The following is a 17,272-nucleotide window of genomic DNA, read 5'->3' as shown; positions in this document are numbered from 1 at the left end:
CCACCATAGTAATGACATTATTGACTATATTCCCTATGTGGCACATGACATCCCTGGGGCTAATTTTATAACTGGCAGTTTGTACTTGAGCTCCTTCACCCTTTTCACCCCCCCTTACTAGTATATGTCAACTTAAAAGTTGAACACGTGGCTGATAGCCCAATACATTATAGGCCCTCTCCCATCAATGGTCTGCTCTCATCCTTCATTGGCCCAAAGGTCTCCAGGATGTTTTAAATGGTGATCAAGTTCAAGGACTTGGGCTCTTTAGAAAAAGAAGAGATCTAGGCATCAAAAAGCAAGTGGACAGAATTTCAGATGAGGAGTTGGGCCTAGAATCCACCCTGGAACTGGCCCGCTTTGCAGTCTGCTGCCCTTTCTAGATACATTGTCTGTGTTTGATGGAGGGGGAAACATGAAACATCTAACCATCTCAAAATGATTCTGCCCAGGTTCTATGGCGATACAGTTACTGTGCTCCAGAAAGAAGTACCTAGAATTATTTTTCAAGGTAAGTAAGAATAAAAGACCCACATTTCTAGCATAATTACACATCATTCCTACATGTTAAAACCAGAAGCAGGGCAGCTGCATGAAAATGAAATTACACTGAACCTGAAAAATGATCTCAAGCCTGGGTTGGGGCAGGGACAGGGTGGACGGGGGCAAAGGAGGGGGAAATGGGGGACACCTGTAATACTTTCAACAATAACCAAAGAGGGGAAAAACTGCAATTGTCCAAATATACACAGGGAGAAAACATCCAAATGTAAATAAAGACAAAAGAAGATGATTAACCATGTGTATGTTTCCCAGGCAAATATACCTATGCAGGAGTAGTCAGGCAGATCTTTAGATAAGGTGGTACATACACACTTGTATTGGTCAGAAGAATTTTAAACAAATTTCAGTTCCTTTTGCACTAATTACCATAAAGTATATATGTGTGTATATATAACTTAGTTTGGTTTACCTACCAATTGGATTTGACATTTCACCATATAAAATATAGTAAACCTTATAGAAAGTTAACATTGATTAGCTATTCATTTGGCAACCTGTGATAAAATACTGTTCAGGAATAATGTTGGTTTTTGGTGAGTTCATATGCCCCAGGTATATATAATGTGCCAGATATTCAACTAAGATTTTTGCATATTATACCATTTAGTCCCCACATCAACACTGAGATACAGATTATTCTTATATCAGTTTTTCAACTAAAGAACATGGGCCCAGCCAGTGTGGCTCAGAGATTGACCTATGAACCAGGAGGTCATGGTTCAATTCCCAGTCAGGACACATGCCCGAGTTGTGGGCTCGATCCTCAGTAGGAGGTGTGTAGGAGGCGATGGATCAATGATTCTCTTTCATCACTGATGTTTCTATTTCTACCTTCCTCTCTGAAATCAATAAAAAAATATATAATTTTTTTTAAAAAAAAGAAGTTGGGACTTAGAAAAGCTAGCTAATTTGCCTGCAATTATAAAGTGGCAGAGCCCATGGTTAAGAAGATCTGAAGGGGACAGAGTAACGGCCACTTGAAACTGACCTGCCATAGCTGTCTTCCAGGACAGAGCCCCACATGCAGGAGAAACTATTGGGAGTGTAATCAAAATTGAACTTGACAGTGACAACATCGATAAAAGAAAGAAAAGGTCTAGATAAAGTGGGGGAGATGAGCAGAGCCAGGCTATCTAACCCATCAAGCCACACAAAAATAACAGATGACAGAGCTCTGTAAAGCTAGAAGAGCTACATGCATCAAGCCTTTTTCTAAACCTTAAGGAAAGATGGATTTCACATAAAAATGAACAACATAAAGTTATCAAGGTCAAACTCATATAAAGTTACTATAAGAAAAATGAGAATATGAAATAAATCATCCCTATACACACTGAAAGCATGCCAGAAAGATATGCCTGTAAAACAAATTAAAACTGCAATCTACTATTTAAAGTAAATTAAAGCACACTAAGACAATGATATAAGATATGAGAGAACAACATAAATCAGAAAGAAAAATATCGTAGAATGAAGTCATGAAAGTCAAGAAAGAATTATGAATATCAGAAAAATCATTTGAAAAAGAAGACTAAACATGAATAAGTAAACACAACAGACAATGCTTTAAGAGAAAAGAAAAAATTTAAAATAAAAAATAATCTATATAATAAAAGCCTAAGTGACCATTACGGCGAAATGCCAGAACGGCCGGTCACTATGATGCGCACTGACCACCAGGGGGCAGACGATCAACATAGGAGCTGCCCCCTGGTGGTCAGTGTGCTCCCACAGTGGGAGTGCTGCTCAGCCAGAAGCCGGGCTCACAGCTGGCAAGCACAGCAGTGGTAGTGGGAGCCTCTCCCACCTACGCAGCAGCGTTAAGGACTAGCGAGCCAAGAGGTAAGGAGCAGCGAGCATGTGGGTGGTAAGGCGCGAGGGGTCCTGGAATGTGAGAGGGTGCAAGCCGGGCTGAGGGACACCCCCTGCCCCCAGTGCACGGGCCTCTAGTCTATATATATAAAAGCCTAAGCAACTGGAATGCCAGAATGACTGGAACAACCAGAACGCTATGATGCACACTGACCAAAGGGGCAGACGCTCAATGCAGGAACTTCCCCTTGATGGTCAGTGTGCTCCCACAGCCAACCTCCCGAGGCCAGCCAACTTTCTCTGGTTCCTCCCTGCAGCCAGCCAACCTCCCGCAGTCCCTCCCCTCTGTCCAGAAGGCCCCGGCCAACAGCTGGCAGGAAGGCCCCAGCAGGCAGCTGGAAGGCCCCAATCGGTCCTGATCGCCGGCCAGACCTAAGGACCCCACCCTTGCACAATTTTCATGCACTGGGCCTCTAGTTTTTGTGTGTGTGTGTGTGTGTGTGTGTGTGTGTGTGTGTGTGTGTTTTGGGGGCCTCTAGTTTTTTAATAAAAGAGATAAAAAGGATTTGAGAAAAGGTGATACATCTTGAAAATAGGCAAAGAAAATTCAATATATGACTACCAGAGGTCCCTGAAGAAAAAAATCAAAGGAAGAAAACAGAACGTATACTAAAAATCATAACTCATGCAGATATTCTTTAAAAACATAATATATAAATATATAAGCATGTTATATATTCACATAAGTTATATTATGTATATATAAAATGTACATAATATATACACACACACTACATTTTGAAAAAACATATCATGTACCTGAGAAGACTGACCCACAATAACAACAAAAAATAACTAGACTCTAAAGAAAACAAAAGGGAGGGGGGGGGATTGTGAATTTAGGCAAGTAGAGCACATGTTTTAAAAGGGAAAAAAAATAGATGATCATCAGACTTCTCAACAACAAAGCTATATGCCAGAAAAAAATGAGGTAATCTGTTTAAGATACTGAAGGAAAGAAAATGTGAGCTAATAATTTTATAACTAGCAAAACTGACTTTGAAGGACAGAGACACAGACAAAATTTGATCAACTTGCAAAAACTCAGAAAGTATTATTCTCAAAATCTTTTTTGGAGAATCTGTAATAGAATGAGTTTAACAACCAAAATAACTAGAAAAACAGCAATTTAAGAACTGGCAGTGAGCATTAGATATATATTTATTTATAGAACTAAATATATGTTAAGTGGGAGAGAGGATAATATGAAATGGTTGTATAATCTGGCAATGAAGACATAGTACAACAATGTAAAAATGAGAAAAGATAGAATATAGGATATACAAAACAATTTTAACTTCTTTATGTAATTTTAATAATAGTGGTAATAGGGATATTGTTATTCTAAAACTAAAAGTAGACTAAAGTAACTGATCAGTTATGAGAGTTTATTTCTCATCTCCTTTGTCCTTACTAACCCATGTGGAAGAAAAAAAGAAGGAAGTTAAGGAAAGATCCTATTACCCTAAATCTAAAGTAGAAATATCGATATGAATACATAAAATTTGAAGTTTGAAATTTAATTCCCCAGTGTGTCCAATGAAAAGGCATGAACAGGTTAGCTAAGTTCAGTAGCATTGAACATCTTGAAGTACAATTTTCCACTAAAACACCAGGGCTTCTTGGAAAAATGTCTGGTTCTAGGTTTTTTTGAAGCTGGAAATATGTAAATATCTTGTTATACCAGATAGTAAAGAGCCATCAAAGACTACTAAGGTCATGCAAGAATAACTCTTGAGGCTTCCAGTTGGCCAAATACTAGACAATTTAAACTTCATTCAGATTAAAAATCCCAATGGGATAAAACCTTTAAATATCCTTAAATTCATTAATGTATAATGACTTAAAAAAGAAAAAAAGAAATCAGTCATTTTCAGAAAATAACAAAGAACCAATTAATTTATCTTGAAAAAAAATCAAGCATATATCTTGCCATTCCTATGTGAACTCAAATTCTTTATAATGAGGAAAGTGTCTGTTAATAAATTTATTCTGCTTAACAAATGAAAGTAAAATGATAGACTTTCACCATTTTGAAAACTTAAGGAATTTAAAAATATAGGCAATAGACATCAGTTATTGAAAACATCACCAAAAAAAAGAGACAACCAGTGCCTTATGAGACATAGCACATCCCCAGCTACAGTGTTGCCAAAGGAACCAAATCTAAAACTGGTAGAGGCTCTGGATCCCTTTGGAGATTTACAGAAATACAGAGGACAGAATAATCTGAAACTGCACCACACACATTTTACCAGCAAAATACAACTAAGGAAAACCTACAGTACAAAAAGCCTGAGTTTTGCAACAGACAGATTATAAGCCAAACAAAGGGATGGGGCGGAGGATGCACTAGATTGAGACTAAAAGATGTATCCCCAGATGTAGGCAAAACTAAACTATATCATCTAAAGATGCACATTAGGGTGATAAAACCATAAAGAAAAATAAGAAAGTGTTCACCCTAAATGTCAAGATAGTGGTTATTTTGTTTTTGTTTTAATATATTTTTATTTACTTCAGAGAGGAAGAGAGAGAGAGAGAGAGAATGAGAGAGGATCATTGATCAGCTGCCTCCTGCACCCCCCACACTGGGGATCGAGCCTGCAACCTGCGCATGTGCCCTGACCAGGAATTGAACCCTGATCTTCCAGTTCATAGATCAATGCTCAATCACTGAGTCAGGCTGGCCAGGCAATAGTGGTTATTTTGAAGGGAGGCAAGAGGAACCCAGAGGAATAACTAGGGAGGCAGCACAATTATATTTCTTGACCTTGGTAGTCATTGCAAGAGTGTTTGCATAATGATAATTTAATAAAGTATATACTTATTGTGTGTGGATTTCTTTATCTGTTTTTTATTTTGTAATAAAAAGTTGAAATAAATTGATGTTCTTTTCCAGTCCTATCTGCATGGAATACAAATCTGACACTTAAGGTGACCTGGGAAGCCATGAGCTGAAGATGGCAGACCCCCAACCCCAATCAACCTGGGGTCCTGAACACATGGAGTTGAGTTCCCCAGTTACTTTCACTGGCTCAGTATTGTTACATAAGAGTGCAATTCTGCCCTGGCTGGATGGCTCAGTTGGTGGGAGTGTTATGTCCCATACACCACAAGGCTGTGGGTTCAATTCCTGGTCAGGGCACATACCTAGGTTGTGGGTTTACAGGAGGCAACCAATTGATGTTTCTCACATCAATGTTTCTCTCTCTTCTTCCCCTCTCTCTAAAAAAATCAATAAAAACCTATCCTCAGGTGAGGATTTAAAAAGAAAAATAAAGACTACAATTCTATTGTGTTGGAGTCTTTGTACATTTTAAATTTTATTATTTATTATTTTAAAGTTACAGGAGCTGGTCTGCCCTAATTTAACTAGAACATGCGTTTTTGTTGTTAGTCTTTTTTTTCTGCCAACTCTGTCTTCTTTAAGACTGTCATCCCTTCCTTCTTCATGTGTGGACCACAGGCCAGCATCACTGCCATTTTCTGGAGCTTGTTTCAAATGCAAACTCCAAGCCCCATCCCAGACCTGCATTTCATTCAGAATCCGCATTTTAATACGAAGCCCAGGGATTTCTCAGCACAATAGTTGAGGAGCACTGCTCCTCTAGAAAACTTAGGGCATCACTCAGGTTCTTAGTTGTAAGCAAGAGAAACTAACTGTCAGGTTTAAATAGAAAAACTGTCCTGTTCAGTTCAAAGAAGGGATGAAACTTAGAAATGCTAGGATACCTGTGTCTTTGTGTCATTAGCTCTTGACTCCAAGTCTTAGGTAAATGCACCTGATTATCAGCTGGGTGAAACGCAGACCCGAACACAGAATCATGGGCCACCACCTAGTTGCAGGGTGAAGGCAGCAGGTGTTGGGATGAAAATGTTTTGTGAGAACAAGTGGCCTGGTCATTTTAGCTTCTTACACCAAAATTCATATAATGAGTGATTCCTCTAACATGGAAAGGGTATTTAGATGCTGATTCAGAAACAAAAAATGGCCTGGCAGACAGGGCTCAGTGGTTGAGTGTTGAGCTATGACTAGGAGGTCACAGTTTGATTCCAGGTCAGGGCACATGCTCAGGTTGTGGGCTCAATCCCCAGTGTGGGGCAGGCAGGAGGCAGCCTATCAATGATCCTCTCTCATCATTGATGTTTCTCTCTCTCTCTCACCCTCTCCAATCCTCCCTTAAAACAATAAAATATATATTTTTTAAAAGAAACAATAATTCAGGTACTTAAGCATGGGTTGAAGGTGGAAAAAATAGGTATATTAATAGGAAATAATTACAGTAAAGGGTTGCCTATAAGGAACAAGATCAGAAACTGTGGACTGGGCCCAGCCAGCATGGCTTAGTGGTTGAGCATTGACCTATGAACCAAGAGGTCACTGTTTGATTCCCCGTCGAAGCACATGCCAGGGTTGCAGGCTCCATTCCAAGTAGGGGGCGTGCAAGAGACAGCCTCCATCTTGCTCTCCCTCTCTCTTCCTCTCTAATTAAAAAAAAGAAAGGGAAAAAAACAAACTGTGGACTGGGACAAAAAAGGCAAATATGCTGCAACATCTCCTTTCTCTGCCTACATCAGACATGATTAATCAATCACAGCATTTTTTTAAGATGAGCTCAAATATTATTTCATAATTCTTTTCAGCACAGTGCTCTAGGTACTGACTACTAATCATTCCTATTTGTCCTGCAAGATGAAAGCTTCCTTTCTTTGCTGAACCTTCCCTGCAATTTCAGTCTTTTGGCACCCCAATTTTAGGTAGAATTTCGTCTGTGTGTCTGAGCACTGTGTCATCTTGACTTCTAGAAAGAAAAGTTAACACCGAAGTCTAGGCTGTGCTGATGATATTTAACAAATGTCTTGACCGTTTAACATCTGTCATGTCATTTAGACAGATGTTCAGAGAAGTCCTGTTAAGAATAGCAGTATAAATTTCACTACAGTGAGTAAGGCATACCAGCCAAGGTTAAATTCAGGGGTAGAGGGTGATTTTAGATGGGCCCAAAGTCTTTCCATAAATATAGCTGCTCCAGGTTCTTCATGATTGCTGACATATTTTACCATATTTCCTTGAGCTTTAAAGTGTACTTGTTATTAAAATTAATAAAAAAGAAAGAAAGAAAGCAACAAAGTTTCTGGGCCAGGTGCCATGCAGCCTAGGGGGCTTGACAAGAATTGAGCCTCATTAAGTCTTACAAATTTTGTCCAGGCTGAAGGTCCATGAAGGTATTCAGCCAGCGCAGTAATCCACCCAACACCACTTTCACAAGTCAAGGCGCCATCTATGCACACGTTCCACTGGTGATGACAGCACTGGTCACTGTTAGGGTCGAGGGTGGGAGCAGTAGGAGGGTATCTATGAAGCTGGTGGAAGAGCACTTTTCATCACTCTTTTTGCTTTATTTTGTTTTCTTTATAGGGAACAAAATTATTTAGTCATCCCGTTCATTATCCTGATGGCACTATCATCTCTGAAGCAAAATCATTTTAATTGGGAAAATAGCTTTCTTTTCCTTAATGGGCGCAATGACTTCTAAAAACAACCAAAAAGAACAGTTCGTAAGGTATCATGCTTTTCTCCAGGCACCCCCCTCTCCTTAAATTCAGGCTCTATGGGATTAATTAAAAACACCACTGTCATCATTAGCAATACCTATGCACATGACCCCAGCAGCAAACATAATACATGATGGTTTAGTTTAGCCAGACAAACAGATCTTGCCCTTTAAATTTTTCCTCGTGGAGTGCTACCACATCAAGATAAAAATGAGAAACATGTCTTGCTGATGGAGTAAGAAGCACTGGGAAAACTGAGATAACAGTGGTATATACTAGTATTTATATATTTATATATGACCCCATTCTTCATCTCTCCTCATATCTGTGCCCATTGTCATGGATCCCTGTAATGCCTGCCCCTATGTGGCATGCACAGGACCAGGGGGTATTGGCAACCATAATGCATGCAGGGGTCTGAAAGGCCCATTCATCTTTGCACTTACTTGGTCTTATTCTCTGACATTCCTGTGAGAAGGACACACCCAAGTTAGACTGCTTGTCCCAGGAGGAGGGGGACAAATGTGTTGAACAGAACTGTCAGTCACTCTATCAAGGCCATACAGGGTCAGTCAAGAGCAACTGAGCCCAGACACAGGAGAGGACCTGAGCAAGGTGACCTGACCCCACCTAGTGAGTAAACAAATGGTATTATTTTATGCCCCAGAGATGTTACTTATTATGCATATTAATAGATGCACTATTATGACAGTAGGTAACTGATAACATTATATATATATTTAAGTGAAATAATTCTTTTTGGTCATTAAGTCATCTTTTTATTAATTTTTTTTTTGTTAATCCTCACACAAGGATATCTTTTTCATTGATTTTTAGACAGAGTGGAAGAGAGGGGGAGAGACAGAGAGAAAGAAACATCTATGTGAGAGAGACATCGAGCCTGCAACTGACGTATGTGCCCTTGGCCAGGAATCGAACCGGGGACCCTTCTGTCCAGAGGCCAATGCTCCAACCACTGAGCCAAACCAACTAGGGCAAGTCATTTTTTTTTAAGAGAGACATCTGGAAAATAAATTTCTGATCAATCAGCGACTGGTCTGTCAACATTCCAATTCAGTTCTTGAGCCCCAAGCACTGGATTGACAGCAGTCTCCACCATGTGTTCCATTATGCAGCCCTGGGCCATGCTGCAAACTATCACAGTGGTGATTTCTTATCATTTAGATCTAACCAAGTTTATAGTTTAACAATGTTATTGATAAGACCAGAGGGAACGAGGACAAGGAAGGGTTGATTGGAGCTCATCCTAAAGAATAGTGTCAGGAGCTTGGTTCTTTCCACTGGTTCCATTTTCTACCCCAGCACATACGGACTACATCAAAGCCCTCATCTCCTTCCACAACAGGCAAGGGCAACTGCTTTCATAAAAAGAGGTGCTGACATATTGCCTTAAGATCCAAGAAAGAGCTGGATCGTGGTGGATCTCCAGATGGCCTCAAGCCAGCAGGGACAGCAGCTTGTCTTGGTTCTGGTAAAAATGTTTAGCAGAACATGACGCTCACAATTGTTGGATGCAGTACAAGAGAAAGCAAGAAGTTGGTGGGATGGAGGATGTATGCAGGAGTTAGGAGCTGACTGCAGCAGTGGGGCAAGGAGGAGAGGTGACGAGGAGGAGAGCAGGAAAGAATTGGGGGAAATTAATATATTAATTAATAAATTAATTAAATGAATTAATAAATTAATATAATTAATTTATTATTATATTAATAAACTTCATGGAATGCTTATTTTGTGTCAGGCACTGCCCTGGACACTTTAAACTAACTCATTTATTTATTTCTCTCAAGAGAGCTGGACACCATTTTCTCCATCTTATAAGGGAGGAAATTGAGGCAATAGAATTAGTCACTTGCCCACATTCACATGGCTAATACATAGCAGTGGCAGGATTTGAATCCAGGGTTGTCTGGCCCTAGAGTTCATGCTCTAAATAACTAATATAACACAACCTCCCCTGTGTCTATATTGTGCTGGCTTGGCATACATTATAGACCAACGGCAATGGTATATATGATGGCCTGGCCCAACATTCCAGGAACATATATGATCCAGCTGTCCTGGATGATGAGTGAAGTGCATAAAGAATTCCGGAAGCCTCTTCCCACATAACAGAGCAAAAAGAAGAAATCCCCAGTGGAGAGGATGGAAAAAACAGCCACGGTGTCAAACAGACACCACAAGCGAAAATCAGGGGTCCCACCAGAGGCAGAAGTGACATGGCGTCCTAAGTGAATCCCCATTCCAGGAGCTGGAAGTGACCGGCTGACTACTCACTATGAGAATCTGTGACTTCCTTGAGCTTTAGAATTCTGTCAAAAAAAAAGGAAAAAATGGAGGACTCATGGTGCAAGGTATGTCTACTGTGAAAACATATTGATGGTTGCTCTTCTGCAAAACTCTTATAGCTTATTGGTCATCTTCCCATTGTAAATTGTGGGATTTTCAACAAAGGCTCAAGCCACGGGAAGTGAGATTCCTCTGAGAAATGACTAAGATCCACTTCCCATACTTTCAAATTATAATTTCTGTATGTGTGACAATCTGTAAGCGAGGCGGTAGCAGAGGTGAGTGGGATCTGCCTTCTTACAGAGAGAGTTTTGAAAGCTGTAGGTGAAGCTTAGTACTATGACAATCTAGCATTCTGGTTTTTATTCGAATTCTTAAGAGTTTTAGGATCAAACCATATTCATTCTAAATATATCTACTTATTACATAGTCCATGAGCACAGGTACATCCACAAGTGGGAGTCAGAGTCCTCAGCAGCCAGGACCAGGGACACCTTGAACTTGGTATAGCATCCAGCAAGTGCAAGGACTCATGAATACTGCCTTCATTAGCTCATGGGCCCTGTGATTTGTGTCCCTGATGAAAAGGGGCACAGTTTGTGACCCCTCCGGTAAACAGGCAGTATAATTCCTCTGTAAACTATTAGGATGTCTTAAATAACCTTGCCTACAAGCTGAAAGGCATAGTTAACACTTTTTGCATAAGATAGAAAACCAACATTTGCCTATCAATCAACCAGGACAGAAAGGAGTGACTTGACAAAATCATCCGTTAAGTCTGACAGGAGTCAAGAACACAAGGCTTTCTTCCAACAGTTTAAACGTATGTGTGACACGGGAATATTAATTGTGTAAGACAAGACATTTAAAGGTATTAGCTCAGCACTACCAGTCTATTGTACCCAATTAAGGCTATTCGTCAATGTACAAACTGCATTTTCTTCAGCCAACCAAAAGGGATAGAGTCGATGGATCGTACCCTATTCTAACAATTTACTTGCTTATTTCATGGGCGGGTGGAGTGATGAAATGATAGACTGAGCCTCACTGACAAAGTCAAGGAGAAAAAAATAAGCTGCCTCAAAAAGGACCAAAAATGTCCGCCTATGCGGTGAGACATGAGGAGTGGATGGCGTATATGGAGACAACTTCAAATAGATGCTGCACAAGTGTTCTGCACAAAGTCTAAAAATCCACAACCATTCGATGAATATGAAAGAGTTCCCTGCAATAGACAGCACAAGAGAAAAATGGCTTCACCAGCCACCTGGAGTCTTAGGGGTTTCATCTTCAATAAGACTCTGCAGGCTGCATGGCCAATTTTAATCTTTCCAATAAAAGGACTCCGCAGTGATTCTTTTTAATAGGTAGATGTCCATTCTTTTGTTTAAACTTCTACTTTAGTGAGGTATAATGGACAAAATTGTAAGATTTTTAAAGTGCACACTGAGATGAATCGATATTCATATACATTGCAAAACGATTCCCTCCCATCTACTTAACTAACACAGCCATCAACCACCTCACATACTTTTTTATGTGTGTGAGAACATTGTTTGCGGGTAGTTTTTATCGCGCGCTAACAGGTGGCTCTACTTCTTACAGTCAACGTAAAACGTATAAATATGTTTCCCGCATACTTAAGTTCTACTCTCTTAGCAAATTTCCACTTCACAACACAGTGCTATAAACTATAATCGCCATGTTTTACTTTACAGGAGTGGGCAAAAATAGGTTTAGTTGCTTTAATAACCAAATAACACAATAATAAATAAATAATAATACAAGAATAAACTCTGTCTTTCTTATACCCACAATCGTAAACATACTTTTGCCCACCCCTGTATAGCCTCAGATATTATCTTATAGCTGAAAAATTGGTACCCTTTCACCAAACTTTCCCTATTTCTCCTACCCTCCAGCCCCTGGCAACCACTTTTCTACTCTTTGTTTCTATGAGTGTGATTTTGTGTTTTTTTTAAGATTCCACATTTAAGTGATATCATGCAGTATCCGTCTATCTCTGTTTTGGTTTATTACATATAGCATAATCTCCTCAAAGCCCATCTGTGTTGACACAAATGGCAGGATTTCCTTCTTTCTAATGGGTGAATCATATATATATATATATATATATATATATATATATATATATATATCACATCTTTATCCATTCTTCCATTGACGAATACTTATGCTGTTTCCATATCTGCACTATTGTAAATAGTGCTGCGATGAACATGGAAGTGCAGACATCTCTTCAATATCTTCTTTTTATTTCCTTGGGTATAGACCCAGAAGTGAGATTCCTGGATCATATGGTAGTTCTATTTTTAATTTTTTGAGGAAACTGTATATATTTTTTCCATAGTGACTGCACTCATATCCATTTCCACTAACAATGCACAAGGGTTCTCTTTTCTGGACATCCTTGCCAACGTTTGTTATCTCTTATTTTATTAGTGATAGCCATTCAGGTATGCGGTAATTATTTCTTCGTGGTTTTAATTTGCATTGCCTTGATAAGTGTTGAGCACCTTTTCATGTACCTGTTGGCCATCTGTATGTCAGGGGGAAAATGAGTATTTAGGTACTCTGTCCATTTCTCTTTTTTTTCTTTATTGATTAAGGTATTACATATGTGTCTTTATTTCCCCTTTGCCTCCCCTCCCCGCCCCCATGCCCATTCCTTTAATAAGATTATTTGGGTTTTTCTGCTATTAAGTTGTTTGAGTTCTTTATATTTTAGATGTTAATCTCTTCTCAAACATATATGCAAAAAGATTTGCATATATTTTCTCCCATTCCACAGGTTGCCCTAATATTCAGTTGATGGTTTCCTTGCATTACAGATGCTTTTTAGTTTGATCTAGTCCTGCTATTTATTTTTGGTTTTGATTTTGGTGTTAAATCTGAAAAATAATTGCCAAAACCAATGTCAAGGAGATTAACTTCTAAGTTATCATCTAAAAGTTTTATGGTTTTAAGACTTACGTTCAAGTCGAGTCCGTTTTGAGGAGGTGTTTGTGCATGGCATAAGACAGGAGTCCGGTTTTACTCTTTGCCTGCAGTTGACCAGTTTTCCTTTCACCATGTATTGAAGAGATTATCCTTTTCCCATTATATAGCCTTGGCTCTAGATGTTCATTCTTGAAAAACTAATAACGGTCCCTTAGTTGTCTTCAATTGTGCATTTAAAATCTTTTTTTGTTTTATTTCAAGGGGGAATAAGAATTCATAAAGAAAAATCTACACAAACATCAAGCTATTATTAAAAATATTTCAATGTTATGCCCAAAAATAAGAGTAAATGCACACACAAAAATATAATAGAGTAGATAGTTATATAATAAAATCAAAGGAAAAAGAACCTTATTATAAAAAATAGTAAGATTTTCACAGAGAGAAAATGTGTATTTTATCTCTTATTTTACTTCAGTCTACTCTTTATACTCAGTGATTGGTGTTCACACATTCATTTCTTCTGCTAGCATTTAGGAGCGCCTGGTACACCAAGCACTATGTTTGCTATGGACACAAAGATAAACAAGGCAAACCATCTACTCTCACTGCTAAAAACTCCTCTACGGTCTCAATTCACAATTACTAATAAAGCTACAGTGACCACATACATACTTGACTGGCTTCACAAATGAGGTTATCCCGTTAAATGTGTTGGAGGCTGGCCTAAGGAATACTCTAAAATAGTCCACATTGGTCACATTTCCTTCACATCATACTGCCTAAGATTTCAAAGTTCTCTCGGATTTCTCCACCCTCCCACCAGTTCAGACATACTTTCAAATACCCAGTTCGTTAGCCCAGAAGATCTGGCATTTCAAAAGGGTGGCATTTTGGGTAGCATGGGTGAAGGTGGAAAAGACATTTCAGTATAACGACCTTACTCAGATCCTTTAACCCTCATTGAAAAGAAACCTGACTCTCTTGTATATTTGGAAGGTCTACTCAGTTTCTGGCTGCTTATTGCCTTTAATAATAATCCTGTGCATGTTCATTTTTATTGCTTGTAGAGAACTTTCCTAGACATTATTTCATATGACCTTCCTTACAATGTCACAATGAGGGGCGGGGAGATGTGGTTTCCAGGGTGAGCATCATTTTTTTTGTTGTAAAAAATGAGGAAAGGGAGGGTCACTGATTATACATAGCAAATGTCTTCCAACTCTAAGAATACTTCTAATTTACTTAAGTTCTATATGTTTATAAAGCTGTCTGTTCAAGTTCACAAATCCCAGTTGGACAAAGGTTATCATTTTTTTTCCATCCTTCACTCCCACACCTAGTCAACCACTGCCCCCTAGCATTAGATTCCCTGAGGATTGTTTACCACAAAAGAAGATTAAATGCCTGTATATTTCATTCTGAGTATCTACTATCTGTCATTGTTTAACTGGCCTTAAATGGGCACAAGCTGCTTGAATCCAGTGTGAGAGAGTAATTACATCAAATAAATTCACCCCAGCAAGGAACCTTAGGAAACTTATGAAATGCTGCTCAAAGAAAAGATTTGATCCCCTCACAACTGCACTGGCAATTGGGAGAAACAATCATCAAATGGATGAATTTGATGTCAGGCTAACAGCAGAAGCCTATAAAACACTAGAGGCTCAGCACATGAATTCGTAAACCTTGAAACAAACTGTGGGCCACGAGGCTTTGGTGGGCACAGGGGTGGGTCTCAGCCCATCCTCCGTGCCCCCGCCTGGCCCCTCCTGTCGCAGCCCCTGGTCCCTCTCTGCCGGCAGCCCCATTGCTCCCATGTGCTGAAGCACCAGCCCCACTTGGACCCGCTGACAGCGTGGAGCAATTGGGGCCGGTGCCATCAGCGTATGTGAGCAGTGACTGCTGCTCCAATTGCCCCTCAGGAGCAGGGGAGGTGGAGAAGCCCTCAGGGGCGATTGGGGCCTGCAGTCACTACTTGCACCTGCTGATGGCACCAAGGGATAGGGACCAGCACCAGGCACTGGCAGCGGGTACGAGAAGTAGCTCCAGTGCCGGCTGCAGGTGAGAGTGAGGCCGGCGCCAGCAGTGAGTGCAAGAGGCAGCTGCTGGCCCCAATCGCTCCTCAGGAGCAAGGGGAGGTGAAGAAGCCCTGAGGGGTGATTGGGGTTGGCAGCCACTGCTCCCACCCACTGATAGAGCTGAGCGATTGGGGCCAGCACCTGGCGACGGCAGTGGGTGTGAGCGGCAGCTACAGTGCCGGCAGTGGGTTCGAATGGGGCCGGCGCTGGCAGGCAGGACCATGGCCCACGGGAGCAAAGAATTTTCAGTAACCACCAGAGGCTCACCCCGATGACAGCGATCGGTGCCCTCTGTTGATCTGGCGCCCCCACTCACCTGCTCCACCATCCCACCATGGCCATCGCTCTGCCGCCTGCTGCCAATGCCTGCCATGTTCCAATTATGCCCCCTGGTGGTCAGCCCATGTCATAGCAATCAGTTGTTCGGTTGTTCTGCTCTTTGGTCTATTTGCATATTAGGGTTTTATATATATAGATGTGTGGTTACCTGGCTGGTGTGGCTCAGTAGCTGAACGTCAACCTATGAACCAAGAGGTCACAGTTCGATTTCTGGTCAGAGCACATGCCTAGATTTGTGGGCTCGATCCCCAGCAGGGGACCTGCAGGAGGCAGCCGATCAATGATTCTCATCATTGATGTTTCTCTTTCTTCCTCTCCCTTCCTCCCTGAAGTCAATATGTGTGTGTGTGTGTGTGTGTGTGTGTGTGTGTGTGTGTGTTTAAAGAGTTTGAAGCAAGACACAGAGAACAATTATCTAAACCATATATTTCTTTCTGGTGAGGTCAGTCCTACACACCTGGCACAGATTTGTCCAGGTAGAGTCATCTGGCCCCATCCTTCCAATGTCCTGCCATTCCACATCACAGCACGAGTCCTGTGGGTCTCAGACGAGTCCCATTGTCAATACAAGAGTCCCTGGGAAGACGCCACTCAAAACTTACCAGCTCCCACTCCAGGTATTCAATGCGTGACACTTTAGTTCACCTGAGCAGGATGGGAAATGTGGACGTATAAGATGCTTTTGAGTGAAGAGGGATGATGACACTTACTAGCTGGTACAGATGCCACTTATAAATGAACCTTTGAAGCTTCTGACCACTTGTGGTCTTTGAAGAGTCCTTCACATTTGCTAGAACAGAAAACCATTCACCATGCTCTCTACTCCAATCCAATTATGGATAACCGTGAGCTAACTTCTCTTTCCAGAGTCTGCCACCCTATGCTTTTTTTCCTCACTACCTGTCTTTATTGCACACGGTTGCTTTTCCAACAGTGCTGAATTTTTCCCGAGAGGGGTTACATTTCAGAGGCCTAATGATCATTCCACATTTCCAAGTTTGTGGCAACCCTACAAAATGACTGGTGCTGTCGTCATTCAAGGGGAAGTCAGCAGACAGAGTCAGATTTAAGGTCCCTATGTTTTTCTTTGTTTATGTGCTGTTGTTTTCAGGGAATCTGAACTCTTATACCATATTTGTTTTATCTCAAGCAGACTCACTTCTGGAGCATGTGTTGGATTGCTTTTCGTGTAAAGGGCCAGATAGTGTGAATTTTAGTCTTTATGGCCAGTTGGTGTCTGCCACAGCTACTCAGCTTTGCCATTGTAACACACACAAAAACTGCCGACACAGTGTTCTTTACAGAAACAGTCGGAGGGCCTGACTGAGGGCACAGACAGTAGTCGGCAGGCACCAGTTCTAGTCTGTTCATCAGTGACTTATAGACTTATAGCCCCGCCACTCTGTCCATGTCACTGTTGCATCCCTACTGCAAATCCCTGGCTCTTCCAAGCTCCACCCACCCACAGCTTACTTGTCACTGCGCAGATGCTAGACCTAGCAGCTAACTGCTTAAGAAACCGAGGAGGGCCAAGTGGTATGGCTCATTTGGTTGAGCATAGTCCCATGTACCAGGAGGTTTCAGGATCG

At 40.8% G+C, this 17,272-nt stretch overlaps 1 protein-coding gene across 2 annotated transcripts in view; it reads right to left on the bottom strand.

Moving 5' to 3' along the window:
• CTNNA2 (catenin alpha 2) overlaps positions 1-17,272 on the bottom strand; it is a 1,104,237-nt gene that overhangs the window by 222,935 nt on the left and 864,030 nt on the right. The window lies entirely within an intron of this gene.

This window comes from Myotis yumanensis, unplaced genomic scaffold (assembly GCF_028538775.1).
Source record: "Myotis yumanensis isolate MYYU_CA2020_CCGP unplaced genomic scaffold, mMyoYum1.0.hap1 SCAF_11, whole genome shotgun sequence".
NCBI classification, from domain to species: domain Eukaryota; kingdom Metazoa; phylum Chordata; class Mammalia; order Chiroptera; family Vespertilionidae; genus Myotis; species Myotis yumanensis.
This window is presented reverse-complemented; position numbering and strand designations above follow the sequence as displayed.